At 48.0% G+C, this 26903-nt stretch overlaps 3 pseudogenes; all 3 read right to left on the minus strand.

Moving 5' to 3' along the window:
- Window positions 1-5034: 5034 nt before the first annotated feature.
- On the minus strand, window positions 5035-5426 carry LOC118143845 (small ribosomal subunit protein eS27 pseudogene; annotated as a pseudogene).
- Window positions 5376-6533, minus strand: LOC100387505 (heterogeneous nuclear ribonucleoprotein A3 pseudogene; annotated as a pseudogene).
- Window positions 6534-21579: 15046 nt separating this feature from the next.
- LOC128928381 (large ribosomal subunit protein eL29 pseudogene) lies at window positions 21580-22149 on the minus strand (annotated as a pseudogene).
- Between the last annotated feature and the right edge of the window lie 4754 nt (window positions 22150-26903).

Consider the following 26903-nt stretch of genomic DNA (forward strand, 5'->3'; position numbering starts at 1 on the left):
ACAGGATCAGACAGTGGAGAAAAAGGAGGTGGGGGGAGCAGGGCCCCGGCAGCTGACCATGTTCCTCTGCAGATCAGGGGCTGAGTCTAGATGTCCAAGGGGAGTCTTCTTTTCTTCTCCACCCAGCCCCAGATCTTGTCCCTCCCTAAGTTTTTTAAATCAGCCATGCCAGCAACCTGGCAGTGCCACTGGGCATCCTGTACCCCTTATTCCCTTCCCCTGCTGGGGCTGTGCCAGGAGCCACCTGCTTGTCTCTTGAGGGCTGTATGGACTGCCTTCTTACTGCAGAATGATCTTCAAACTTAGGTTTGATGCTGTCTGTCCTCTGCAGGAAACCAATAGCTCGCCTTCCCCAGCAGTCTGGTTGCTTAGGGACTGTCCTCCCTCCCCACTGGCGCTCCAGGCTGCCCAAAGAGGACCTAGAGAGGAACTAGGTGCCCCCTCCTCATCTTCTTGCTCCCTCTCCCTGGAGTCCCTTTCCCTGCCTTGTCTGTGGAGCCCACTCCCTCCCAGCCCAGCCCGTCACTCAGGAGCTGTGTGTGTCACCATCCTGTCCCTGGCTTGTTTGCTGTCCCCCACGTTGGCTGCAGTGCCTGGCACATGTCAGGGACTCCCTTGGGCTTCCAGGATGAAGGGATACTTGTTTGTCTATTAAACTTTCCCTCCATTAGAGAGGTGGTAACTAAAGGCTGAACAGAAAGGCTGGTAATAGGAAAGTGGAAGAGGACTTTGGCCATCATGTCGGGAAGCTACTATAGCTCTTTCTTTCCAAGACTCGACACCAGAGCCCCTTAAGCCACAGTGGGCCAGGTCCTGCCTAGATTTTCCAGTTGGGATAGGGCTCCCTCAGCCCCTCCCCACCCTTCATCTAGGGTTTATTTACTGAGTGGTTGGCACTTGCTTTTAGGGTTCAAGTCACCACAAACGTGTTCATTCTGTGTTGTAAGAGCTTTCTAACTCCTGCCCAATGCTGGTCACTTCTACTTCCCCAGAGGGACCTCCTGCAACTGTCAATGCAGAATTGTAACTGAGACAGTGACACAGGTCTGACCTGGCCAGCTCCATCCTGTTTCTGACCTCCAAGCTGTTTTTGTTCATTCCCAGGCATAGGCTGAACTAACCTTAAGAGGAATTTAATTTACAGATTATAGTTTGAAACAAAGATAAAGATAACAGCCTTTGCCCAAAACAATCCCCCTTCTTGCCTGGGACTAGACTGCTTTTGTAGGACTAATAAATTAGTCAACAAGTTAGAAATTTTGGTTTAGGAGTCATGCCCCTGGATACTACAAGATTCTGATGCTCCCCAAGTCAGTCCTGGCGATAGCATCACTGTCATAAAACCTGAGATCAGTGCTTCAGATATTTTGCAGACCCTGCACTAGATGGATCAGCTGGCACCATCTAGATTGATAAACTGGCTCATGTGATCTTGTGGCCCCCACCCAAGAACTGACCCAGCAGAAGAGGACACCTTCAGCTCCCTATGATTTCATGTCCAACCCAACCAGCCAACACTCCTGACTCACTGGCTGCCTCCCCCACCCACCAAACCACCCTTAAAAACTCTGATTCCCAGCCAGGTGCAACCTCTGCCTCCTGGGTTCAAGCAATTCTCTGCTTCAGTCTCCCAAGTAGCTGGGATTACAGGTGCCCGCCATCATGCCCAGCGAATTATTTTGTATTTTTGATAGAAACAGGGTTTCACCATCTTGGCCAGGCTGGTCTTGAACTCCTGACCTTGTGATCCACCCACCTTGGCCTCCCAAAATACTGGGATTACAGCATGAGCCACCAAGCTCAGCCTAAAATAACCAATTTCTCAAATTGTGTCTTGTTGCAAAAATAAACATTTTTAAAAAGACGGTTTTGCTCTTGTAACCCAGGGTGTAGTGCAATGGCTCAATCTCAGCATACTGCAACCTCTGACTCTCAGGTTCAAATGCTTCTGCCACCTCAGCCTCCTGAGTAACTGGGATGACGTACAGGAGTCTGCCACCATGCCTGACTAATTTTTGTATTTTTAGTAGAGATGAGGTTTCACCATGTTGGTCAAGGTGGTCTTGAACTCCTGAATTTGGGTGATCCACCCGCCTTGGCCTCCCAAAGTTTTGCTTAAAATGTTGCTAATCCTTTGCTTTGTTTTTCAGAGTTAAGAAAAGTTTTCCTTTTAGCTATTTCTAGTTTTTAACAACTGAGTATACTCCTGTGCACAAAATTTGGAGCCTATTTGTTGTGAGTATTCTTAAGTTATGGCAATGTAGTTATTGGCATAAGTGCAACAAGAATTGGTTTTCAGCCAGGCATGGTGGCTCACACCTGTAATCCCAGCACTTTGGGAGGCTGAGGTGGGCACATCACGAGGTCAGGAGTTTGAGACCAGCCTGGCCAACATGGTGAAACTCTGTCTTTATAAAAAATACAAAAATTAGCCAGGTGTGGGGGTACGTGGCTGTAATCCTAGCTACTTGGGAGGCTGAGGTAGGAGAATCTCTTGAACCCAGGAAGCAGGGGTTGCAGTGGGCCAAGATTGCACTACTGTACTCCAGCCTGGGTGACAGAATGAAACTCTGTCTCAAAAAAAAGAAAAGAAAAAGTTTTCTAACTTTGTTTTTGTAAGATATTTTAGGCTAACTGGCTGCACCATAAGCCATACCTTAAGTCTAGCCATGGCAAGCCCCGTGACCTGCACATACACCTCTGGATGGCCTCCCAAAACCCAAAAGTCTGAAGTAACTGGAAAACCACAAAAGGAGAAGAAATGATCAACCCCTGTGGTGCCTAATTAATTTTGAGAGATTCTCTGTTGTTCCTTATTCCTGCCTCAATTGATAAGGCAACTGGACTTTGTAACCAACCTTGGTCAACCTCATGACTCCAGACCCTATGACCCACTCCCAGCTTGCAAAAACTGCCCTACTTCTGTAACTCTCCACTGCCTACCCCAAACCTTTAAAACCAGCTCCTATCCCACCACCCTCCACTGACTCTCTTTTCAGACTCAGCTCACCATCACCTGGGTGAATAAAGAGCCATGTTCCTCACACAAAGCCTGTTTTGGGGGGGGGGTCCTCTTCATTTAGAGCCTGCATTTTAACATTTGGTGCTGAAACCCAGGACAGGGGTACTTCTTTGGGGAGACCAGCCCCTGTCCCTGCTCCCGCTCTGGGAAGAGACCCACCTGAGACCTCAACACATCAGACCAGACCAGCAGCTCACACTTAGTGTGCCAAACAGCTCTCCCACCACTGTTAGATTGGGTGAGCAGACTCTCCCTCTTTTTTTATTTTATTTATTTATTTATTAGAGACTGGGTCTCACTATGTTGCCCAGGCTGGAGTGCAGTGGCTCTTCACAGGCGCGATCCCACTACTGATCAGCCTGGGAGTTTTGACCTGCTCTGTTAACAACCTGAGCCAGTTCATCCCTCCCTAGGCAACCTGGTGGTTCCCCGCTCCTGGGAAGTAACCATATTGATGCCGAACGTAGTATGGACACCCAATTGGCATAGTGCACTACAGTCCAGAACTCCTTGGCTCAGGCTATCCTCCCACCTCAGCCTCCCGAGTAGCTGGGACTACAGGCACACACCACCATGCCCGGCAACTCTCCCTCTTTCTCTATCTTTTCCTTTAGAGAAAAGGAAACAAGTCTGTCTGTCTTTCTCTCTCTCTCTCTCTCTCTCTCTCTCTCTCTCTCTCTCTCTGTCTCTCTCTCTCTCTCTCTGTCTCTCTCTCCCTTTAAATCCTTCTCCTAGGTGGAGAAAAGGAGACAAGTCTCTCCCTCTCTCTCTCTCTATCTTTTCCTTTAGAGAAAAGGAGACAAGTCTCTCTCTCTCTCTCATCTCTATCTCTCTCTCTCTTACTTTAAATCCTTCTCCAAGGTAGAGAAAAGGAGACAAGTCTCTCCCTCTCTCTCTCTTTTTCTTTAAATCTTTATCCTTCTAGTAGAGACAAAGGAGACACTCTTTATCCATGTAGAGTCAGAGGAGACAACTCTCCCTCTCGCTCAAAAACTTCAACATCAGTCATGGACTCCGGAGACAGACAGTCACGGGGACACCTGCCTTGATCACTCAGCCACGTTACAGCCCAGGACTCAGTCAGGGAGGCCTACTGAAATCCCTGGCAGCTGCTTGCTCCTTCTCCTTGTCTCTACTCTACTCTTTTCCTTAAAACTTACCTCCTTCGCCAGGAGCACTATTCTGCCCTCTATTCCTCTGTCTTTGCCTCTAGCCTGCGTCCTAAAAAAAACTGAATCTTTTTTCTTTCCTTTTTGGAGATGCGTTCTCCCTGCCAACTGTATCCAGATAATTTCCCAAACCCCAACCCCATCCACGAAACAGCTTCTGTCCTTCCTAGGCGTTGTAGGATACTTTCACCTCTGGACACCAGTTTTCAGATTGTGAATTTGTCTATTTGGCATCCATTAATCACAGGGCCAATTGGATTAACCATATTCTCTTTTTTTTTTTTTGAGACGGAGTCTCACTCTGCCACCCAGGCTGAAGTGCAGTGGTGCAATCTTGGCACCGCAACCTCTGTCTCCTGGGTTCAAGCGATTCTCCTGCCTGAGTAGCTGGGATTACAGGCATGTGTCACCATGCCCAGCTAATTTTGTATTTTTTTTAAAAAAAGTTTAAAAATTCCTTAATTTTTTATTCCTGGTACCACTACCACAATTTACAGGGCAATACACCTGATGTAATGAAAAGAAAAAAAGACAAAGCCACAACAGATAAAAGACATCAAGAATGTTCATCTAATTGACACTGGATTGCATTAATCAATAGCTGCACTTTTTGCAAACTGTGGCTATGACAGTCCTGAACAAGAAGTGTTTCCTGTTTAAGCTGCAGTAACTTTTCTGACTGGATCATGGCTCCTTCTGGGGCAGATATTTACAGTTCTTCTAATGCATTTGGGACGACTGTCTCAAAGTAACCTCAGCTTTCCTGACAACTCCTCGCTCTCTCTCCTGCTAAGGACTGTAGCCTTTTTCTGCTGTTTTTATTTTTTATTTTTTTATCCAAGATGTATTTATTGGGATGGTTTCCCACTCATCTTGATTCAGAGTGCTTTTAGTGCTGCTTCCTCCTGAAAGAACATCCTTCTGTAAGCCTTGCTTTTCCTCCTGTAGCTGGCAGAGGACAGTGGAGCAGCCCACACACAGAACTACCGTTTGTGCATGGCTGAAGACCGGGGTGATTCTATAGCATCCTGGGCATTTCACATCCATGGAGTAGGAACTGGGGCTCTGCACCAGGCCTTTCTTCTTGTGTTTCCTCTTCTCTTCTGGAGAGGGATGAAGGAGATCCTTTGCGAGAGGCATGTTCTCATGGGTAGGTCATCACCGCCAGAAAGGCTCTGCTGTTTTTAGAACCTTCTGCTACCATATCCACCACTTCCACCACCAGATCCATAACCACCGCCATAGGGACTGCCCAAGCTTCTTCCACCAAAACTGCTCCCTTTCATGGGTCCATAATTTGATTGCTATTGTCCACTATAATTTCCTAAATCATAGTTCCCACCACCACCATGGTTACCACCCCTCCTTTACTGTAACCATCGTATCCTCCACCACCGCCACCATATCCACCACCTTGGTTTCCATATCCTGGTCCACCACCACCATAGCCCCCTCTACTACTGTAACTGGGACCCCCGCCATAGTTGCCACCATCACCTCCAAGTCCATTATATCCACCATCGCCTCCTCCATAACTCCCTCTGCTGCCACCACCTCCAGCATAACCTCCTCTTCCACCAAAGTTTCCACCACGGCCAAAATTACCTCCACCGCCTCCAAAGTTTCCTCCGCGACCCATAAAATTGCCAGATCCACCTCCACGGCCTCTCTGTGATCCAGCAGACCGCATCTCTTGTTTAGAAAGGGCCTTGTTCATTTCACAATCATGCCCATTGATAGTGTGATGTTTCTGAACAACGTTATCAACTGTATCATGATCATCGAAAGTTACAAAAGCAAATCCTCTCTTTTTTCCACTCTGCCTGTCTTCCATAACTTCTATGGTTTCAATCTCGCCATACTTTTCAAAGTCGTCTCTCAAATTATACTCTTCCGTATCTTCTTTAATACCATCAACAAAAATTCTCTTCACTGTTAGATGGGGCCAGGCTTTACAGAATCCGCTCTAGAAACAGCTCTCTGAGGTTCCACTGCACGCCCATCAACCTTGTGTGGTGGAGCACACATTGTCACATCCACCTCTTCAACACAAGATAAGTCACAACACCAAAGCCCCTGGAACGTTTGGTTTGGGGATCTCTCATTACCACACAATCGGAGTGTGCCCCATTTCTCAAGACGTTCTCTTAAACTGTCATCTGTCGTTTCAAAGCTCAGACAACCAACAAACAGTTATCTCAGCTGCTGTGGTTCCTTTGGATCAAGGCCCTCCTTCCCTGCGCAGCGATGGCGACAGCTGCAGTGGGGCTGGGGGCGACCGGGTGGCGGTTTTACCTCCATTTTGAGACCAGACTCGCCTCTTCCAACTTGAGTTCAATATCGCTAATTTTGTATTTTTAGTAGAGACGGGGTTTCTCCATGTTAATCAGCTGGTCTTGAACTCCTGACCTACCTGCCTCAGCCTCCCAAAGTGCTGGTATTACATGCGTGAGACACTGCGCCAGGCTTCTGCTTTCTTTTTTTGAGACAGAGTCTCACTCTGTCACCCAGGGTGAAGTGCAGTGGTGTGATCTCTGCAACCTCCACCTCCCCTGCCAAGTAGCTGGGACTACAGTCACTTGCCACCATGCCTGGCTAATTTCTGTCTATATATATTTTTGTAGACACAGAGTTTTGCCTCATGTTGCCCAGGCTGCTCTCAAACCCCTGGGTTCAAGCCCAGGCCCACCTCCCAAAGTGCTGGGATTACAGGCATGAGCCACTGTGCCCAGCTTTATTTTCTGTATCTTTTTTTTAGGTGGAGTCTCTCTTTGTCACCCAGGCTAGAGTCCAGTGGTGCAATCTCAGCTCACTGCAATCCTCCACCTCCCAGGTTCAAGTGATTTTTGTGCCTCAGCCTCCCAAATAGCTAGGATTACAGGTGTGCGCCACCATGCCCAGCTAATTTTTGTATGTTTAGTAGGGATTCACCAGGTTGGTCAGGCTGGTCTTGAACTCCTGACCTCAAGTTATCCACCCACCTCGGCCTCCCAAAGTGCTGAGATTACAGGTTTAAGCCACTGTGCCTGGCCTATTTTCTGTATTCTTAATGGTCTAGCATGTGTGGCCTTGCTGGCTGGAGAAAGATTGCCCTTCCTAGGGCTAGTCAATTCTCAGCAAAGTCCCTCCTGACAATATACTTTTTACCTGCAAACTAATCAATTTAGAGCCTATATGCCCAACCATGTTCTTTATCAAACACTCACATACCAAGTGAATATTTCCCCTGCCTGAAATAAACATACAGCCAAGTTCCAGAAAACTTGAAAGCCCCAGTATTCCAAAGCCCACTAAAATGATTCAGGTACGCAAACCCTAACCTGTTCACCTTGTTCTGCCTTGCCTGTGTGAACCCAAAATATCTGAGACAGGTCTGTCAATTTCAAAAGTTTATTTGGCCAAGGTTAAGGACACATCCATGACGCAGCCTCAGGAGGTCCTGAGGACATGTGCCCAAGATGGTCCGGGTACAGCTTGCTTTTATACATTTCAGGGACACATGAGATGTCAATCAATATGTGTAAGCTGTACATTGGTTTGATCCAGTAAGGTGGGACAACTGGAGATGGGGGCTTCCAGGTCATAAGTGGATAAGAAACAAAAGGTTGCATCTTTTGAGTCCTCAATCAGCCTTCCACTGAATACACAATTTAGACTGGCTCAATGGATCTGCTTTTTTTTTTTTTTTTTTTTTTTTTTTTTTGAGATGGAGTTTTTCGCTCTTGTTACCCAGGCTGGAGTGCAATGGCGCGATCTCGGCTCACCGCAACCTCCGCCTCCTGGGTTCAGGCAATTCTCCTGCCTCAGCCTCCTGAGTAGCTGGAATTACAGGCACGTGCCACCATGCCCAGCTAATTTTTTTGTATTTTTAGTAGAGACGGGGTTTCACCATGTTGATCAGGATGGTCTCGATCTCTCGACCTCGTGATCCACCCGCCTCGGCCTCCCAAAGTGCTGGGATTACAGGCATGAGCCACCGTGCCTGGCGGATCTGCTTTTTTATATACACAATAGGGTAGAGGAATCAATCGGATATGCATTTGTCTCCACTGAGCCTCAGAGGGGTGACTGAGTTCTGTCTGACCTTTGTCCATAAGGAATTTCCTTTTGGGGTCCCAGAATTTATGTTCTTTTCATACCGGTCCCACAAAAACCCAATAAAGAATCTGAGGGCAGGCACAGTGGCTTCTACCTGTTATTCCAGCACTTAGGGAGACCAAGGTGGTTGGGTCGATTTACCTGAGGTCAGGAGTTCAAGACCAGCCTGACCAACATGGTGAAACCCCTTCTATATGAAAAATACAAAAATTAGCTGGGCATGGTGGCAAGTGCCTGTAATCCCAGCTACTTGGGAAGCTGAGGCAGGAGAATTGCTTGAACCTGGGAGGCGGAGGTTGCAGGGAGCGGAGATCACGCTGTTGCACTCCAGCCTGGGCAACAGAGCGAGACACTGTCTAAAAAAAAAAAAATCTGGCTTAGGCTTTCCCCAGATTTTGCTTCTGTCTCCTGACCAAACTTTGTGCTTCCCCATGTGACATGCCATGGCATGCCTCTTGTTTCTAGAAAAACCGTGAGCTGGCCGGGCGCGGTGACTCACGCCTGTAATCCTAGCACTTTGGGAGGCCAAGTTGGGTGGATCACCTAAGGTCAGGAGTCCAAGACCATCCTGGCCGTCATGGTGAAACCCCATCTTCAAAAAAAAAAAAAGAAAGAAAGAAAAGAAAAAAGAAAAACCATGAGTTACATTAAATTTCCCTTTCAATGGCATTGGTCTCCTCATGTTGTCACTTAGTCACCTCTGTAACTTAAAATAACATGAGTACAAATGAGAGGATGAGCCATATGGAAGTCTGGGAAAGGAACAGCACAGGAAAGGGTACAGGAAGTGGAAAGAAAAGGAACTTGGAGAAGTCCGGGAGTCAGCAAGTCAGCCAGTGTGGCTGGAGCACAGTGAGCAAGGAGAGGAAGTAACAGGAGATGAAGGCAGGGAGACAGCTTGGCCCGGGTGTGTCAAACCTTAAAGGGAATGGGTCTCCTTTGACCACGAGTGCAATGGGAAACCACTACAGGGTTCTGAGAAGAGTGTCATGTGCTGGCTTATGCTTTACAAGGCCCCCTTTGGCTGCTTTCTTTCAGGGAAGGGCAGAGGCAGGGAGACCAATCACTTTTCATCACTTCTGTTCAGTATTGCGCTGGAGATTCTACCCAGGGCAATTAGGCAAGAAAATGAAATATGGCCAAGAACAGTGGCTCATGCCTGTAATCTCAGCACTTTGGGAAGCTGAGGTGGGTGAATCACGTGAGCTCAGGAATACGAGACCAGCCAGGAATTCGAGACCAGCCTGGGCAACATGGTGAAACCCCGTCTCTACAAAAAAATTAGCCAGGCATGGTGGTGTGCACCTGTAGTCCCAACTACTCAGGAGGATAGCTTGAGCCCAGGAAGCTGAGGCTCCAGCCTGTAGAGTGCAGACTGTAGGACAACAGAGCAAGATCCTATGAAGGCCTCCAATTGGAAAAGTAGTGAAATTTTCTCTATTTGCACATGACTTTATATTTTATACAGAGAATACTGGACAGGCGCAGTGGTTCATGCCTGTAATCCCAGAACTTTGGGAGGCAGAAGCAAGTGGATCATCTGAGGTCAGAAGTTCTAGACCATTCTGGCCAGCTGGCCTCAGCGGCTCTCACCTATAATCCCAGCACTTTGGGAGGCAGAGGCAGGCAGTTCACCTGAGGTCAAGAGTTCAAGACTAGCCTGACCAACATGGAAAAATTCCGTCTCTACCAAAAATACTAAATTAGCCTGGTGTGGTGCCTATAATCCCACCTACTCGGGAGGCTGAGGTGGAGGTTGTGGTGAGCCGCGATCGCACCATTGCACTCCAGCCTGGGCAACAAGAAGGAAACTCTGTCTCAAATACAAAAATCAATTGTATTTCTATATAATGGCAATGAACAAACTGAAAATAAACTTTTAAAAAGATTCCATTTGGGCCAGGCGTGGTGGCTCACGCCTGTAATCCCAGTACTTTGGAGACTGAGGTGGGCAGATCACCTGAGGTCAGGAGTTTGAGATGAGCCTGGCTAACATGGTGAAACCCATCTCTACTAAATATACAAAATTAGCTGGGCATGGTGATGCTTGCCTGTAATCTCAGCTACTCGGGAGACTGAGGCAAGAGAATCGCTTGAACCTGGGAGGCAGAGATTGCAGTGAGCCAGGATTGTGCCACTGCACTCCAGCCTGGGAGACAGAGTGAGACTCCGACTCCAAAAACAATAAAAAATATTCCATTTTTGGCAGGGCATGGTGGCTCACACCTATAATCCCAACACTCTGTGAGGCTGAGGCTGGAGAATTACTTGAGCCCAGCAGTTTGAGTCTAGCCTAGTTGACATAGTAAGACACCATTTCTACTCTAAAACATTTTTTTAAAGAAAATATTCCGTTTTGGCTGGGTGAGGTGGCACACGCCTGTAATCCCAGTGACAGCAGCAGGAGGCAGACAAATCGCTTGGCAGACAGGGGCAGGTTCCCGGTGAAACCCATCCTTCAAGTCGAAGACAGTTTAAAGCCTGAATACCAAGCTATGAGTCTTGGATAAAAGACCTCTGTTCCCATCTGGTGCACTTTCCTGACTGAGTCCCACCCTTCACCTGTTGTATGTATACCTGCCCTTCCCTAATTGGTTTTTTGCAGTCAAGTTCATCTCTGAGTGGTGCCTTTTTTTAGCCTTTTTTGCATACTCACAAACCAGTCAACACGCAATCCCCATTCTGAGCCCATAAAAAAGCCCCAGACTCTGGGCCGGGCGCGGTGGCTCAAGCCTGTAATCCCAGCACTTTGGGAGGCCGAGGCGGGTGGATCACGAGGTCGAGAGATCGAGACCAACCTGGTCAACATGGTGAAACCCCGTCTCTACTAAAACACAAAAAATTAGCTGGGCATGGTGGCGCGTGCCTGTAATCCCAGTTACTCAGGAGAATTGCCTGAACCCAGGAGAATTGCCTGAACCCAGGAGGCGGAGGTTGCGGTGAGCCAAGATCGTGCCATTGCACTCTAGCCTGGGTAACAAGAGCGAAACTCCGTCTCAAAAAAAAAAAAACCAAAAAAAAAACCCCAGACTCAGCCACACGTGTGGGTGGGGGACCACCCTTCTGAGTCCCCTCTCAGTGGAGAGCTGTTCCATTGCCCAATAAAACTCTTCTCTGCCCTTCCCACCCTCTGGTTGTCGAGGTAACCTTATTCTTCTTGGATGCTGAACAAGAACTCGGGACCCACTGAATAGTGGGTGCCAAAGGAGCTGTTCTAACACCGTCGCCCTCTGGCCTCCACCGGCTCCAGGCAGCTGCCCCACGTGGCAGGAAGCCACAGTGAGGCCGGGTCAGCCTTGGAGCCCTGGGCCAGAGTGGGGCAGCAGGACTCAACAAACTGTAACACAAACTGGCTTAAACACGCCCCCCAACCCCGTGTTTCAAATACTGTGAGCAATGGGAAGGAGAGAAGAGCTATGACCCTTCTGGGGGCCGAGACCTCGGGGATCCCTGAGCCAAAGCTGCAGCACATTGTAACCCCCTTTGGGGCTTTGGAATCGCTGATGTCTCTATCTTCTCAGGCGCCACTGCATTCCCCTTGCCCAGGCACTGGTGCCCAAGGCAGAAGCAGGTTGGAGCACCCTTGGCTCACCTGCGGGCTGAGTGCAAGCCAAGGGCAGCCCCTGACCGAGTGGGTGGGGTACCTCCGGAGGCAAGCCCAGAGCCAAGCAAGGCCGTGGCAAGGAGGTTGCCAGTCACGGAGGTCTTCAGTTGGCGAAGCAGCACCAAAAAGAAAAAAGAACCCTGCATCACCAGCACTTTGAGAGGCTGAGGTGGGCAGATTGCCTGAGGTCAGGAGTTCAAGACCAGTCTGGGCAACATGGTGAAACCCCAACTCCACCAAAAATACAAAAAATTAGCTGGGTGTAGTTGTCTGTTCCTGTTCCAGCTACTCGGGAGACTGAGGTGGGAGGTCACTTGAATCTGGGAGGTCAAGGCTGTAGAGGGCTGCGGTCACACCACTGTATTCCAGCTGGGTGGCAAAGGGAGACACTGTCGAAAGAAGGAGAAAGAAAAAAAGGAAGGAAGGAAGGAAAGGAGAAAGAAAGAGGAAGGAGGGAAGGAAGGAAGGAAGAAAGGAGGGAAGGAGGGAGGGAGGGAGGGAGGGAGGGAAAACATTCCATTTTTATTTATTTTAATTTTTTTTTTGAAACGGAGTTTTGCTCTGTTGCCGGGCTGGAGTGCCGTGGCATGATCTCGGCTCACTGCAATCTCTGCCTCCCAAGTTCACGCAATTCTCCTGCCTCAGCCTCCTGAATAGCTGAGATTACAGGTGCCCACCACCATGCCCGGCTAATTTTTGTATTTTTGGTAGAGACGGGGTTTCACCATGTTGGCCAGGATGGTCTCCATCTCTTGACCTCATGATCTGCCCACCTCAGCCTCCTAAAGTGCTAGGATTATAGGTGTGAGCCACCATGCCTGGCCAACATTCCACTTTTAATAGGATCAAAATGAATTAAATCCTTAGGAATAAGTTTATCCAAAAAGTGCAAAACTTATACTCTGAAAACTATAAACTATTATTGAAAAAATAGGCCAGGCATGTTGGCTCACGCCTATAATTCCAGCACTTTGGGAGGCCGAGGGAGGCGGATCATGAGGTCAGGATTTCGAGACCAGACTGGCTAACATAGTGAAACCCTATCTCTACTAAAAATACAAAAAAAAAAATTAGCTGAGCATGGTGGCAGGCGCCTGTAATCCCAGCTACTTGGGAGGCTCAGGCAAGGAGAATCGCTTGAACCTGGGAGGTGGAGGTTGCAGTGAGCTGAGATTGTGCCAGTACAGTGTGAGACTCCATCTTAAAAAAAAAGAAAAAGAAAATAAAAAATAAAGAATATCTAAATAAATGGCAAGATGTCCTATGTCCATGGATTGGAAGACTTAATATAAATAAGATGACATGACTTCCCAGATCTACAGCGTTAACACAATCCCTGTCAAAATCCCAGATTTTGTTTTTTTGTGGAAATTGACAAGCTGACGTTAAAATTCATATGAAAATTCAAGGTTTCCACCAGGCATGGTGGCTCACGCCTGTAATCCCAGTACTTTTGTAGGCTGAGACAGGCAGATCACAAGGTCAGGAGTTCGACATCAGCCTGGCCAATGTGGTGAAACCCCGTCTCTACTACAAATGCAAAAATTAGCCAGGCGTGGTGGTGCGTGCCTGTCATTCCAGCTACTTGGGAGGCTGAGGCAGCAGAATCACTTGAACCTGGGAGGCGGAGGTTGCAGTGAGCCTAGATCACACCACTGCACTCCAACAAGTGTGAAACTCTGTCCCTCTCCCAAAAAAATAATAATACAATAAAAGTCAAGGTTTGACAAAACTCAACCTCCTTCTATGATAAAATCTCTCAACAAATTAGATACAGAAGTAATCTTCCTCAACACAATAAAGGCCATGTGTCACAAGCCCATAGCAGCTAAAATCATATTCAACAGTGAAAAGTTGAAAGTTTGTCACCTAAGATCGGGAAAAAGACAAGGATGCCCAATCTCACCACTTCTATTCAATATAGCACTGGAAGTCCTACCAGAGCAAGTAGGGGAGAAAAAAAAGCAAAACTATCATAATAGGAAAAGAAGACGGGAACATGTCTATTTGCTGGTAACACGACACTATATACAGATAACCTAAAGTCTTCAAAAAAAACCCTGTTAGAACTGATATATTTAGTAATGTTTGAAGTTTGCAGGATACTGGCCAGGCATGGTGGCTCACACCTGTAATCCCAGCACTTTGGGAGGCCGAGGTGGGTGGATCACTTAAGGTCAGGAGTTTGGGACCAGCCTGGCCAACATGGTAAAACCCTGTCTCGACTAAAAATACAAAAATTAGCCGGGCGTAGTGGTGGACTCCTGTAATCACAGTTACTGGGAAGGCTGAGGCAGGAGAATTGCTTGAACCCAGGAGGTGGAGGCTGCAGTGAGACGAGATCTTGCCACTGCAGCCTGGGCAACAGAGACTACGTCTCAAAAAACAGAATTATAGAAGTGGAGAGTAGAATGGTGGTTACCAGATGCAGGAGGAGGCAGGAGGTAACGGATGGGAAAGAGAGATGTTGGTCTAAGGGTACATGCAAAGTTTCAGTTAGAAGAAATAAGTTCTAGTCATCTGCTGCACAGCGTGGTGACTACAGTTAATAGTAATGGAGGACATAGTCCAAAATTGCTTACAGAGTCGATTTTAGATGTTCTTGCCACAAAGAAATAAGTATATGAGGTGACAGATAGATAGGCATATAAGTTAACCTTTTTTTTTTTTCTGAGACAGACTCGCTCTGTCACCCAGGCTGGAGTCAGGGGCCTAGTCATGGCTCACTGCAGTCTCTGCCTCCCAGGTTTGAGTGATTCTTATGCCTCAGCTTCCTGAGTAACTGGGATGACAGGCATGTGCCACTATGCCCTGCTAATTTCTGTATTTTTAGTAGAGATTGAGGGGTTTCACCATGTTGGCCAGGCTGATCTTGAATTCCTGACCTCAGGTGATGCACCTGCCTCAGCCTCTCAAAGTGCTAGGATTTCAGGCGTGAGCCATGGCACCTGGCTAATTTTTGTATTTTTAGTACAAACAGAGTTTTGCCATGCTGGCCAGGCTGGGCTTAACTCCTGGACTCAAGTGATTTGTCCGTCTTGGCCTTCCAAAGTGCTGGGACTACAGGCATGAGCCACTGCTCCCAGCCTAGTTTACCTGATTTAATCATTCCACAGTGTATACATATAACAATACCTTTTGTTTTGTTTTGTTTTGTTTTTACAGACAGGGTCTCTCTCCCAGGCTGGAGTGCAGTGGTGCAATTTTAGCTCACTGCAACCTTGAACTCCTGAGCTCAAGCAATCCTCCCATCTCAGCCTCCTGAGAAGCTAGGTCTGTAGGTGCATGCCACCAAGCCCAGCTAATTTTAAAAAATGTTTTTAGGCCGGGTGCAGTGTCTCACGCCTGTATTCCCAGCATGTTGAAAAGCCAAGGCAGGCAGATAACCTGAGGTCAGGAGTTCGAGACCAGCCTGGACAATATGGTGAAACACTGTCTTTACTAAAAATACAAAAATTAGCCAGGCATGGTGACATGCACCTGTAATCTCAGCTACTCAGGGGGTGAGGCAGGAGGATCACTTGAACCCAAGAGGCGGAGGCTGCAGTGAGCCGAGATCGCACCATTGCTCTCCAGCCTGGGCAACAAAAACGAAACCGCAACTCAAAAAAAAAAAAAAGCAGAAAATATATTTTGGCTGGATATGGTGGCTCACACCTGTAATCCCAACACTTTGGGAGGCCGAGGTGGGCAGATCACCTGAGTTCATGAGTTCAAGGCCAGCCTGGCCAACATGGTGAAAGCCTGTCTCTACTAAAAATACAAAAATTAACCAGGCATGGTGGCAGGTGCCTATAATTCCAGCTACTCAGGAGGCTAAGTCAGGAGACTCTTTTGAACCCAGGAGGCAGAGGTTGCAATGAGCTGAGATTGTGCCACTGCACTCCACCTTGGATGACAAGAGCGAAACTTCGTCTTAAAAAATTAGAAAATGCCCTTTTGTATAGACAGGGTCTAGATGAGTTGCCCAGGCTGGTCTTGAACTCCTGGCCTCAAGGGATCCTCAGGCTTCGGTCTCCTACAGCACTGGGATTATAGGTGTGAACCATGGAACCTGGGCCCCAATTTTAACTTACTACAAAGCTACAGTAATTAGATCAGTAAGGTACTGTCATAAAGAGATACATAAATCAATGGAATAGAATTCAAAGTCGAGACACAGACCAGGTGTGATGCCTGTAATCCCAGCAGTTTGGGAGGCCAAAGCAGGTGGATCATGAGGTCAAGAGTTCTAGACCAGCCTGATCAACATGGTGAAACCCCGTGTCTCCTAAAAATACAAAAACTAGCCGGGCACCATGGCTTACGCCTCCAGCTACTTGGGAGATTGAGGTAGGAGGATCACTTGAACCTGGGAGGAGGAAGTTGTAGTGAGCAGAGATCACGCCACTGACTTCCAGGCTGGGCAACAGAGCAAGACAAGAAGGGAAGGAAGGAAGGAAGGAAGGAAGGAAGGAAGGAAGGAAGGAAGGGAGGGAGGGAGGGAGGGAGGGAGGGAGGGAGGGAGGGAGGGAATGAAGAAAAAGGAGAGAAAGAAAGAAGGAAGGAAGGAGAGAAAGAATGAAAAAGAAAAAAGGAAGGAAAGAAAGAAAAAGAGAAAGGGAAGGAAAGAAAGGAGAAAGAGAAAAAGAGAAGGAAGGAAAGAAAGAAAAGGAAGGAAGGAAAGCAGGAAGGAGAGAAAAAGAGAGGGAGAGAGGGAAGGAGGAAGGAAGAGGAAATCATGCTGGGACAACAGGATATCTACATGCAAAAGAATAAAGTTGAACCCATACCTTACACTATATACAAAAATTAACTCAAATGAATGAAAGACTTAAATGTAAGAGCTAAAACTATAAAACTTTTAGAAGAAAACATAGGTATAAATCTTTGTGACCTTGGATTAAGCCATAGTTTTTTACATATGTCACTAAAAGCACAAGCAATAAAAGAAACAATAAAGTGTACTTCATGAAAATTAAAATTGTAAGTTTTTAATTTAATTTTAGTCACCATCAAGAAAGTGAAAGAACAACCAGGTACAGTGGCTCATGCCTGTAATCCCAGCACTTTGGAAGCCTGAGGCAGGAGGATCATGAGGTCAGAAGTTTGAGACCAGCCTGACCAATAAGGTGAAAACCCATCTCTACTAAAGATATGAAAATTAGCCAGCATGATGGCAGACATCTGTAGTCCCAGCTACTTGGGAGGCTGAGGCAGAAGAATTGCTTGAACCCAGGAGGCGGAGGTTGCAGTGAGCCGAAATAGCACCACTGCACTCCAGCCTGGGCAACAGAGTGAGACTCCATCTCAAGAAAAAAAAAAAAAAAAAGTCCAGGCATGGTGGCTCACACCTGTAATCCCAGCACTTTGGGAGGCCAAGGAGGGCAGATCACCTGAGGTCAAGAGTTCAAGACCAGCCTGGCCAACATGGAGAAACCCCGTCTCTAAAAAATAATAATTATAAAAAGAAAAAGAAAAGAAAAAAAGGTGGCTAGACATGATGGCTCATGCCTGTAATCCCAGTACTTTGGGAGGCCAAGACAGGTGGATCATGAGGTCAGGAGCTCTAGAGCAGCCTGACCAATATGGTAAAATCCTGTCTCTACAAAAAATACAAAAATTACCCGGGTGTGGTGGTGTGCACCTGTAATCCCAACTACTCAGGAGGCTGAGACAGAAGAATAGCTTGAACCCAGGAGGTGGAGGGTGAGCCAAGATTGCACCACTGCACTCCAGCCTGGGTGATAGAGCGAGACTCTTTCTCCAAAAAAAAAAAAGAAAAAGAAAAGAAAAAAGAAAGAACAAGAAAGTGAAAGGATAGTCTACAGAATAGGAGAAAATGTTTACAAATTATATATATGATAAGGGACTTGTGTCTAGAATATACAAAGAATTCCAAGCTAGGAGCAGTGGCAGGTGTCTCTTGTCCCAGCCACTCAGGAGGCTGAGGCAGGAGGATCACTAGAGCCCAGGTGTTAGAGACCAGCCTGAGGAGACACTCATCTCCTTGAAAAGAAATCAATTTAAAAACAGGAAAAGGATCTGAATAGTCATTTCTCCAAGGAAGAGATACAAATGGCAGAAAGTATGTGAAGAGTTCTCAACATTATGAGTCATTAGGGAAATGCCAGCGAAAACCACAATGAGATGCCACTGTCACACCTACTGAAATGACTAATAAAAAGACACAGGATGTAGAGAAGCTGGAACCCTCATGCACTGCTGGTGGGGATGTCAAATAATACAGCTGTTTTGGAGAAGAGGAAAGTCATCTGGTAGTTTCTTTGAGGATAAACAAAGAGTTACGATTAAACCCATTAATTCCACTTACAAGTATGTACCCAGAGAAGTGGATGCATCTCCACACAGAGACTTGTACACGAATGTTCATAGCAACATTATTCACAATAGCCAAAAAGCTGAAATAACCAAAATGTCCATCAACTCATGAACAGATAAACAGAATGTAGTATATCCCTATCATGGAATATTATTCAGCAATAAAAAGGCATGCAGCACTGGTACATACTACAACATGGCTAAACCACGAAAGCATTATGCTCAGTGAAGGAAGCCAGAAACAAAGATCACATATTGTATGATCAGACACACACACACACACACACACACACATATATATATATGAAATGTCCAGAATAGGCAAGCCATGGGAATAAAAAATAGATTATCAGTTGCCAGGGACTGGGGAGGAGGTAACGGGGAATGACTTCTAATGGATATGGGAGCTCTTCTGGCAGTGATAAAAATGCTCTAAAATTGACGATGTTCATATCTATAATACTGTTGAATTGTATACTTTATATGAGTGAATCATTTTTTGTTTTTGTTTGTTCGTTTTTTGAGACCAAGTCTTGCTCTGTCGCCAGGCTGGAGTGCAGTGGCGCAGCCTCAACTCACTGCAACCTCTGCCTCCTGGGTTCAAGTGATTCTCCTGCCTCAGCCTTCTGAGGAGCTGGAGAATTACAGGCTCATGCCACTACACCTGGCTAATTTTTTGTATTCTTTGTAGAAACAGGGTTTCACCATGTTGGCCAGGCTGGTCTCGAACTCTTGACTTTGTGATCTACCCGCTTCGGCCTCCCAAAGTGCTGGGATTACAGGCATGAGCCACCACCCCCGGCCCAGATGAACTGTATAAATGTGAATTTAGAGTTCAATTAAGCTGTTACTAAGAGCAAAAAAGAGACTGAGCATAGTGGTTCACACCTATAATTCCAGCACTCTGGAAAGCAGAGATGGGAAGATCAGTTGAGCCCAGCCTGGAGACACATAGGGAGACCCTCTCTTCGTGAAAGGTACAAAAATTAGCTGGGCATGGTGACATGTGTCTGTAGTCCCAGCTATTCTGAAGGCTGAGGTGAGAGGATCACTTCAGCCAGGGAGATTGAGGCTGCAGAGGGCTGTGTTCATGCCACTGCACTCCGGTTTGGGCTACAAAGAGACCCTGTCTCAAAATAATAATAATTATTATTATAAAAGAGAGAGCAAAAAGAGAGAGCTGGCAAGGGCTGGGGCGAGGGCAACAGTGATTGGGTGCTGCAAAGTGCTTGGACGTGGCTCAGCAGTGGGTGCAGAAGATCAGAGGTCCTGCCGGGCGTGGTGGCTCATCCCTGTAATCCCAGCACTTTGGGAGGCCAAGGTGGGCAGATCACCTGAGGTCAGGAGTTCAAGACCAGCCTCACCAATATGGAGAAACTCCATCTCTGCTAAAAATACAAAATTAGCCAGATGTAGTGGCGCATGCCTGTAATCCCAGCTACTCAGGAGGCTGAGGCAGGAGAATCGCTTGAACCTGGAAGACGGAGGTTGCAGTGAGCCGAGATCATGCCACTGCACTCCAGCCTGGACAACAAGAGTGAAACTCTATCAAAAAAAAAAAGAAGAAGAAGACGAGGAGGAGGAGGAGGAAGAGGAAGAAGAAGGAGGAGGAAAAGAAGGTGATCAGGGTCCTGTAGCAGAGAGGATCATCAGAGCAGGCTGAGCCGGAGCCAGAGGCAGCTGCGGGGGGGGGGGGTCGTGGGACGAGGAGCCTGTTGAGGCTCTCTCCCATCACTTTTTTTTGTTTGTTTGAGACAGAGTTTCACTCTTGTTACCCAGGCTGGAGTGCAATGGCGAGATCTTGGCTCACTACAACCTCCGCCTCCTGGGTTCAGGCAATTCTCCTGCCTCAGCCTCCCGAGTGGCTGGGATTACAGGCACGCACCACCATACCCAGCTAATTTTTTGTATCTTTAGTAGAGACGGGGTTTCACCATTTTGACCAGGATGGTCTCGATCTCTTGACCTCGTGATCCACCCGCCTTGGCCTCCCAAAGTGCAGGGATTACAGGCGTGAGCCACCGCGCCAGGCCATCTCCCATCACTTTTATGGGCTCAGTGGACTCAGCAGGAAGGTCATCTGTGAAGAGTGAGCTAAGGAGGTGAGAAATTGTGGTCTGTGTCTGGAAGCACAGGGCGCATTGACTGGGAAGGAATCAGTCCAACCTGCCAGCACCCACGGTCCACCCAAGGTCAGGGGTCAGGAAGGTCAACTGAAACCAGGCAGCAGGGCCTACACAACCGTGGGCTGCTGGTGTCTGGGTATGGAGGGGGTGGGGGTTAACAGGGCTTGGAAGCAGACACTTAAAACATAATACAAATGTTACATGAAAACAGGCAGCACAACTTCCCCCTTAGAATCTCGCCTCTGTAGAGCATTATTATTGGGTGTTTTTGGGGACTGAGTTCCTCTGGACACTGCCCCTTCTCTCCTCCCTGACCACCTGTGCCAACTTAGCCCATGAGAGCTGCTGGCCCCCAGGAAGGCCTGGGGCAAACTGTGTCAGGTCTTGGACATGGGAGCCCAGTGGCTAGATGGGCCCAAAGGTAGCTGGAGGAGCGTGGATTGAAATTCATCCGTCCTGTAACCAGCCAGCAGGATTTGGGGTATAGGTGACTTTTGTCCTCATTCTGCAGGTGCTGGCACCCTGCCTGACTTGGGGTTCAGAAACTCAGAAGTGTCTGAATATGGTGCCCATGGCATGGGCATGTCAGCTGGGGTCACGGCCAGGGGCCCACTGGTCATGGGGAGACAGAGGCGGAGAGAGAAGTGCGGAGGGTCCCTCACAAGACTGTGCCTGTCAGGCTGATCCAGCAGTCCTGCAGGCTCCCTAAGAATGCTGGGAGCCAGGGGGAGGTGGCGTGGTGGCCCTGGGTGGAGGAAGCATGGGTGATAGAGCTGACCCACTTCCATCTGTATCAACAAATGCAGTGGTGCCAGTGCTGTGTGAATGTCGCAGGTGAAATAGCAGAAGAACATCAATAGCTAAACGTAGTTTGTTTGTTTTTCTGAGAGGCAGGATTACAGTAAATGTTTTTTAATTCTCTTTACTTTAGTATTTTGTTTTGTTTTTAAGAGAGAGGGTCTCACTCTGTCTCCCAGGCAGTGGTGCAGTGGTGTGATCACAGCTCACAGCAGATGACCTCCTGGGCTCAAGCAATCCTCCCAACTCAGCCTCCTGAGTAGCTGGGACCACAGGCATGTGGCACCATGTTTGTGGTGGCTAATTTTTAACTTTTTTTTAGAAGTGGGGTCTCTCTATATTGTCCAGGCTGGTCTTGAACTCCTAGGCTACTTACCTTAGCCTCCCAAAGTGCTGAGATTATAGGAATGAGCCACAGCACCTGGACTTATTTATTATTATTTTGCTTCCTGCCTCAGGTTTATTTCTACAAATAGGACAGAAGGACCCCAGCCCCATGCAGAAGGCAGCCCGGGGTGGCCGCACCAGTCCTTCTGTCCTCACGTTGGCAGATAGAGATTTCTACTCTGAAGCCTTTGTAGGGGCCTGGGCAGCTTTGGGAGCCTGAGCTGGAACTGAAGCTGAAGCTGCAGCCTTGACCTTGGTTTGATTCCTGGCCTTGGGCTTTGGGTGGCACAGCCTGAGCCCCTTGGCAATGTGGGCATGAGCACGCTTCCCAAGCTTGAGGTGGGCAGTGTAGGCAGGTGGATGGAGCTTGCGGCTGACACCCTGTGGGATCTTGGGCTTAACCTCCTTGGGCTTTCTAAGGGCCTTGATGGCCTCGGCACGTGCACTCATGGCCTTGGCCTTGTTGGCCTGCATCTTCTTTAGGCCCTTCTTGTTCTGCTTCTTGGCAAAGCGCATGTTCCTCAGGAACCTGGGTTCCACCCCCTTAAGAGATTCGTATCTTTGTGATCAGGGCTTCTTGATACCACTTCCGTTCCATGTGGTGTGGTTCTTGGACTTGGTCATTTCTGCACCTTATACGGTGGCTCCTGAAGCACCTAGAACAAGAAGATTTTTTTTTTTTTTGAGATGGAGTCTCACTCTTGTTGCCCAGGCTGGAGTGCAATGGCACAATCTCAGCTCACGGCAACCCCCGCCTCCCAAGTTTTCCTGCCTCAGCCTCCCAAGTAGCTGGGATTACAAGCACGTGCCACCATGCAGCTGGGATTACAAGCATGTGCCACCACGCCTCGGTATTTTTTATATTTTTATTAGAAACGGGGTGTCACCATGTTAGCCAGGTTGGTCTCAAACTCCTGACCTTAGGTGATCTGCCCACCTCAGCCTCCCAAAGTGCTGGGATGACAGACGTGAGCCACCACGCCCAGCCAGCCTTACTTATTTTTATGTTTTACAGTAAATAGGTATTGCTTTTGTGACAAAGACTGGGGCAGGCCTGTGGTGGAATCTGGGTGAAGGCTAGATGAGTCCTGGAGTGGGGCATGGGTGGGGCCTGAGGTGGGCTTCAAGTGGGGCCTGTGGTAGAGCCTGGGTGAGGCCTGGGGCAGATCTTCGGTGAGGGTGCGGCCTGGGGCAGATCTTAGGAGGAGCCCAGGGTCCTGGGGGACCTTGTGAGGCTACGTCTGGCTCAGTGAGCTCTGGCCTCTGCTGTACTCTGAGTGAGGAAGGCAGGGTGGCCAGGCTTTCAGCATCTGCCCTGGGAGGTGAAGATGGGCCGGAGAGGGGGCAGGAGCTTGGCTGGAGCCACAGCTCTGGTCCCAGGTCTGGGTGACAGGACAGAGCTGTCTGGTGCCATGTTCACTTCACCCCTCCTGACCTCTGACCTGCACCGTGGGTGTGCACAGTAACCCCTGCTCCCCATGTCCTGTGCCTGCTCCTTGACCTCCCCTCTTCACTACTCAGTGTCGGGATCTCAACTCCCAGGGTGGCCTGGCTGAACCCAATCAGCTGACCAGCCCCTGATTCTCCTAGAACTTTAAGAAATATGAAAAGGTTGAGCCAGTTAGTGGGAGAGTGAAGGTAAGAAAGTTGAATAAGGACGTGAACTTGACCAGTGGGACCAGGTGGGCCACCTAGAGCCAAAGCTCCAAGATAGCAGAAGCTCTCAGAGGGTGGGGCTGTCTGAGCAGATAGGAGGAAGCAGAGAGAAAGGCTTTTTCACACACAATTCTGAGAAGAGCTCCATGATCCTTGCAGCAAAGAAGACAAAACTATGGCAGGAAACCGGATGTGAAGTGACCATCCTGTCCCACCCGGCTCTGCTGTCTGCTCCACGGCAAGTCACCCTGCTGGGAAGGTACCAGCACTATTAGCCCAGCCCTGCCCCTTTCCCTCCAGACCTCAGGCATGACCAAGTAGACCCTTGTGAAGAGACACCTGTTGGCGACTCACCCCAGCTCCTGACCTACCCCCCACCTCTGCTCAGTTGCCCAGTAAGACCTCAGGGAGAATGGCTGTAGCCACCCAGCCAGTTTCCAGCTCTCTCTTCCGCCACATCTGCTCAAGACACCATTTCAACGATGTGATTTTAGACATTTGCAGCCTCTACCCACAGCCCACTGTTTAAAAAAAATTCAACACCTTCAGTTTAGTTAAAGATCAAATTTGTCCGGGCCAAGTGGCTCACGCCTATAATCCCAACACTTTGGGAGGATGAGGTGGGTGGATCACTTGGGGTCAGGAGTTTGAGACCAGCCTGGCCAACATGGTGAAACCCCATCTCTACTAAAAGTACAAATTAGCCAGACGTGATGGTGCACGTCTGTCGTCCTAGCTACTTGGGAGGCTGAGGCAGGAGAATCACTTGAACCCGGGAGGTGGAGGTTGCAGTGAGCTGAGATTGTGCCATTGCACTATAACATAGGCAACAAGAGCGAAACTCTGTCTCAAAAATAAATAAATAAATAAATAAATATAAAGATTAAAAATATTTGTTTTTGAGACAGAGCTTTGCTCTGTTGCCCAGGCTGGAGTGTGGTGGCACAATTTTGGCTCACTGCAACCTCCACCTCCTGGGTTCAAGTGATTCTCCTGCCTCAGCCTCCCAAGCAGCTGGGATTACAGGGCACTCACCATGCCTGGCTAATTTTTGTATTTTTGGTAGAGACAGGATTTCACTATGTTGCCCAGGCTGGTCTCAAACTCCTGGCCTCAAGTGATCTGCCCATCTCGACCTCCCAAAGTGCTGGGATTACAGGCATGAGCCACCACACCCAGCTAATTTTGTATTTTTAGTAGAGATGGGGTTTCACCATGTTGGTCAGGCTGGTCTTGAACTCCTGACCTCAAGTGAGCCACTGCCTCTGCCTCTCAAAGTGCTGGAATTACAGGCGAGCCACTGTGCCAGCCTCAAATTGGTTTTTATTAGTGGTTCATGTATTGGGCAGCGTATCATCTAAGGATTTAGAAAAACACTCTAATGAAAGGAGCAGAGATGGTTGGTTTGTTGAGAAGGGCCGAAGAAAAAAAACAGAGAATAAAAGGGGGTGGGTCATTTTAAATTACTTTATAGAATTAAAACAAAGGGAACTTCCTCGTCAAGCCAGCTCAGCTCTGGAAAACAGGGACCCTTCTGATTGGTTGCTGTGAATTTCCATTTTTTTGGAAAATTGGCCTGTTTCATAGTTTAGCTGGGCGACATGGTACCTAGCATGAGTGATTCCATTCTTTTCTTTTTTTTTTTTTCAGACTGAGTTTCACTCTTGTTGCCCAGGCTGGAGTGCAATGGCACAATCTTGGCTCACAGCAACCTCTGCCTCCCCAGTTCAAATGATTCTCCTGCTTCAGCCTCCTGAGTGGCTGGGATTAGAGGCATGAGCCGTCATGCCCAGCTAATTTTGTATTTTTAGTAGAAACAGGGTTTCTCCATGTTGGTCAGGCTGGTCTCCAACTCCTGATCTCAGGTTGGGGATCTGATCCCGTCTTAGCCTCCCGAAGTGCTGGGATTACAGGTGTGAGCCACCACACCTGGCAAGTGATTGCCACTCTTATTTGGTCTGGTCCGCTGGGGCCTAGTCCAGGCGCTTACTCCAAAACAATGGTCTCCTTCCATTTCACTGAACTCCACCCCATTCAGCAGCTCACTTTGTGCATCTAACAATATCTCCTGTCTTTGGTCCCCCTCAGTCCAATGGGTCCCATACTCACCTCTCAGATTCATCTCCCTAAAATGCAACAAGCCCATCCCACCCTGCTTGATTTTTGTTGTTTTTCTGTGACAGCCTAACAGACTCCATCTTAGCTATAAGCCTGACAAACTCCATTTTAGCCTCTCCCTCCCCGCCATTTCTCCTTCCGGTACACAGCTGCCTCACGCTGTACCCAGTACCTTGTAACCATTGTAACTGCATCCTGCTTGTGAGTCTACCTGCTACTGTGAATAACTTACCCCCCTTGGTGATTGATTGTATGGAAAGTACCCTCTGCTACCTGCCTAGGTAACCAACAATCTTGGGAACCTCCTGCCTCCTGGTTACCAGCCTCCTTACCTAACTTGCTTGTTCTGCTTCTGTAAAATTCCGCTTTGCCACCCCCCTTCTCTAAGCAAGATATAAAAAGGAATCAAACCCCTTCGTGGGACAGAGAGAATTTTGAGCGTTAGCCGTCTCTCGGTTGCTGGCAATAAAGGACTCGAAATTGAAACTCCAGAGTGTGGCACTTTCCTTACAGCTCGCTCAGTTATAACAGTTCCCTGTTGCCTACAGTGTAAATCATGATACATCTATAAAACAAGCAGTCATGAAGACTATTTTAGGCTGGGCTTGGTGGCTCACACCTGTAATCTCAGAACTTTGGGAGACCAAGCTGGAGGATAGCTTGAGGCCAGGAGTTTGAGGCCAGCCTGGGCAGCATTACAAAACCCTGTCTACTAAAAATAAAAACAGCCAGGCACAGTGGCTTATACCTATAATCCCAGCACATTGGGAGGCTGAGGCTGGGGGATCACAAGATCAAGAGTTCAAGACCAGCCTGACCAACATGGTGAAACCCTGTCTCTACTAAAAATAAAAAAAATAGCCGGGAGTGGTGGTAGGCACTTATAATCCCAGCTACTGAGGAGGCTGAGGCAGGAGAATCGCTTGAATCCAGGAGGTGGAAGTTGCAGTGAACCAAGATTGCACCACTGCACTCCAGCCTGGGCAACAGAGCGAGACTCCGTCTCAAAAATAAAATAGAATTAAAAAACAAAAATAAAAATTAGCCAGGTGTGGAGGTATGTGCTGGGAGGTGGGAGGATCCCTTGAGCACAGGAATTTGAGGTTGCAATGAGCCATGCAACCCCCTGGGTGACAGAGAAAAAAAATTTTAAGATTTTTAAATAGTTTTTTTTTTTCTCTGATTCTACAAATAACGTATTCTTGTTTTGTTTTGTTTTGTTTAATTTGAGACTCTGTTACCCAGGCTGGAGTGCAGTGGCATGGCTCATGCCTGCAATCACAACTCACTGCAGCCTTAACCTCTCAGACTCAGGCGATACCCCCACCTCAGCCTCCCAAGTAGCTGGGACTACAGGTGCAAGCCACCATGCCCTGCTATTTTTTTTCGAGACAGAGTTTCGCTCTTGTTACCAGGCTGGAGTGCAATGGTGTGATCTCAGCTCACCCCAACCTCCACCTCCTGGGTTCAGGCAATTCTCCTGCCTCAGCCTCCTGAGTAGCTGGTATTACAGGCATGCGCCACCATGCCCAGCTAATTTTTTGTATTTTTAGTAGAGACGGGGTTTCACCATGTTGACCAGGACGGTCTTGATCTCTTGACCT

This window comes from Callithrix jacchus, chromosome 11 (assembly GCF_049354715.1).
Source record: "Callithrix jacchus isolate 240 chromosome 11, calJac240_pri, whole genome shotgun sequence".
NCBI lineage: Eukaryota > Metazoa > Chordata > Mammalia > Primates > Cebidae > Callithrix > Callithrix jacchus.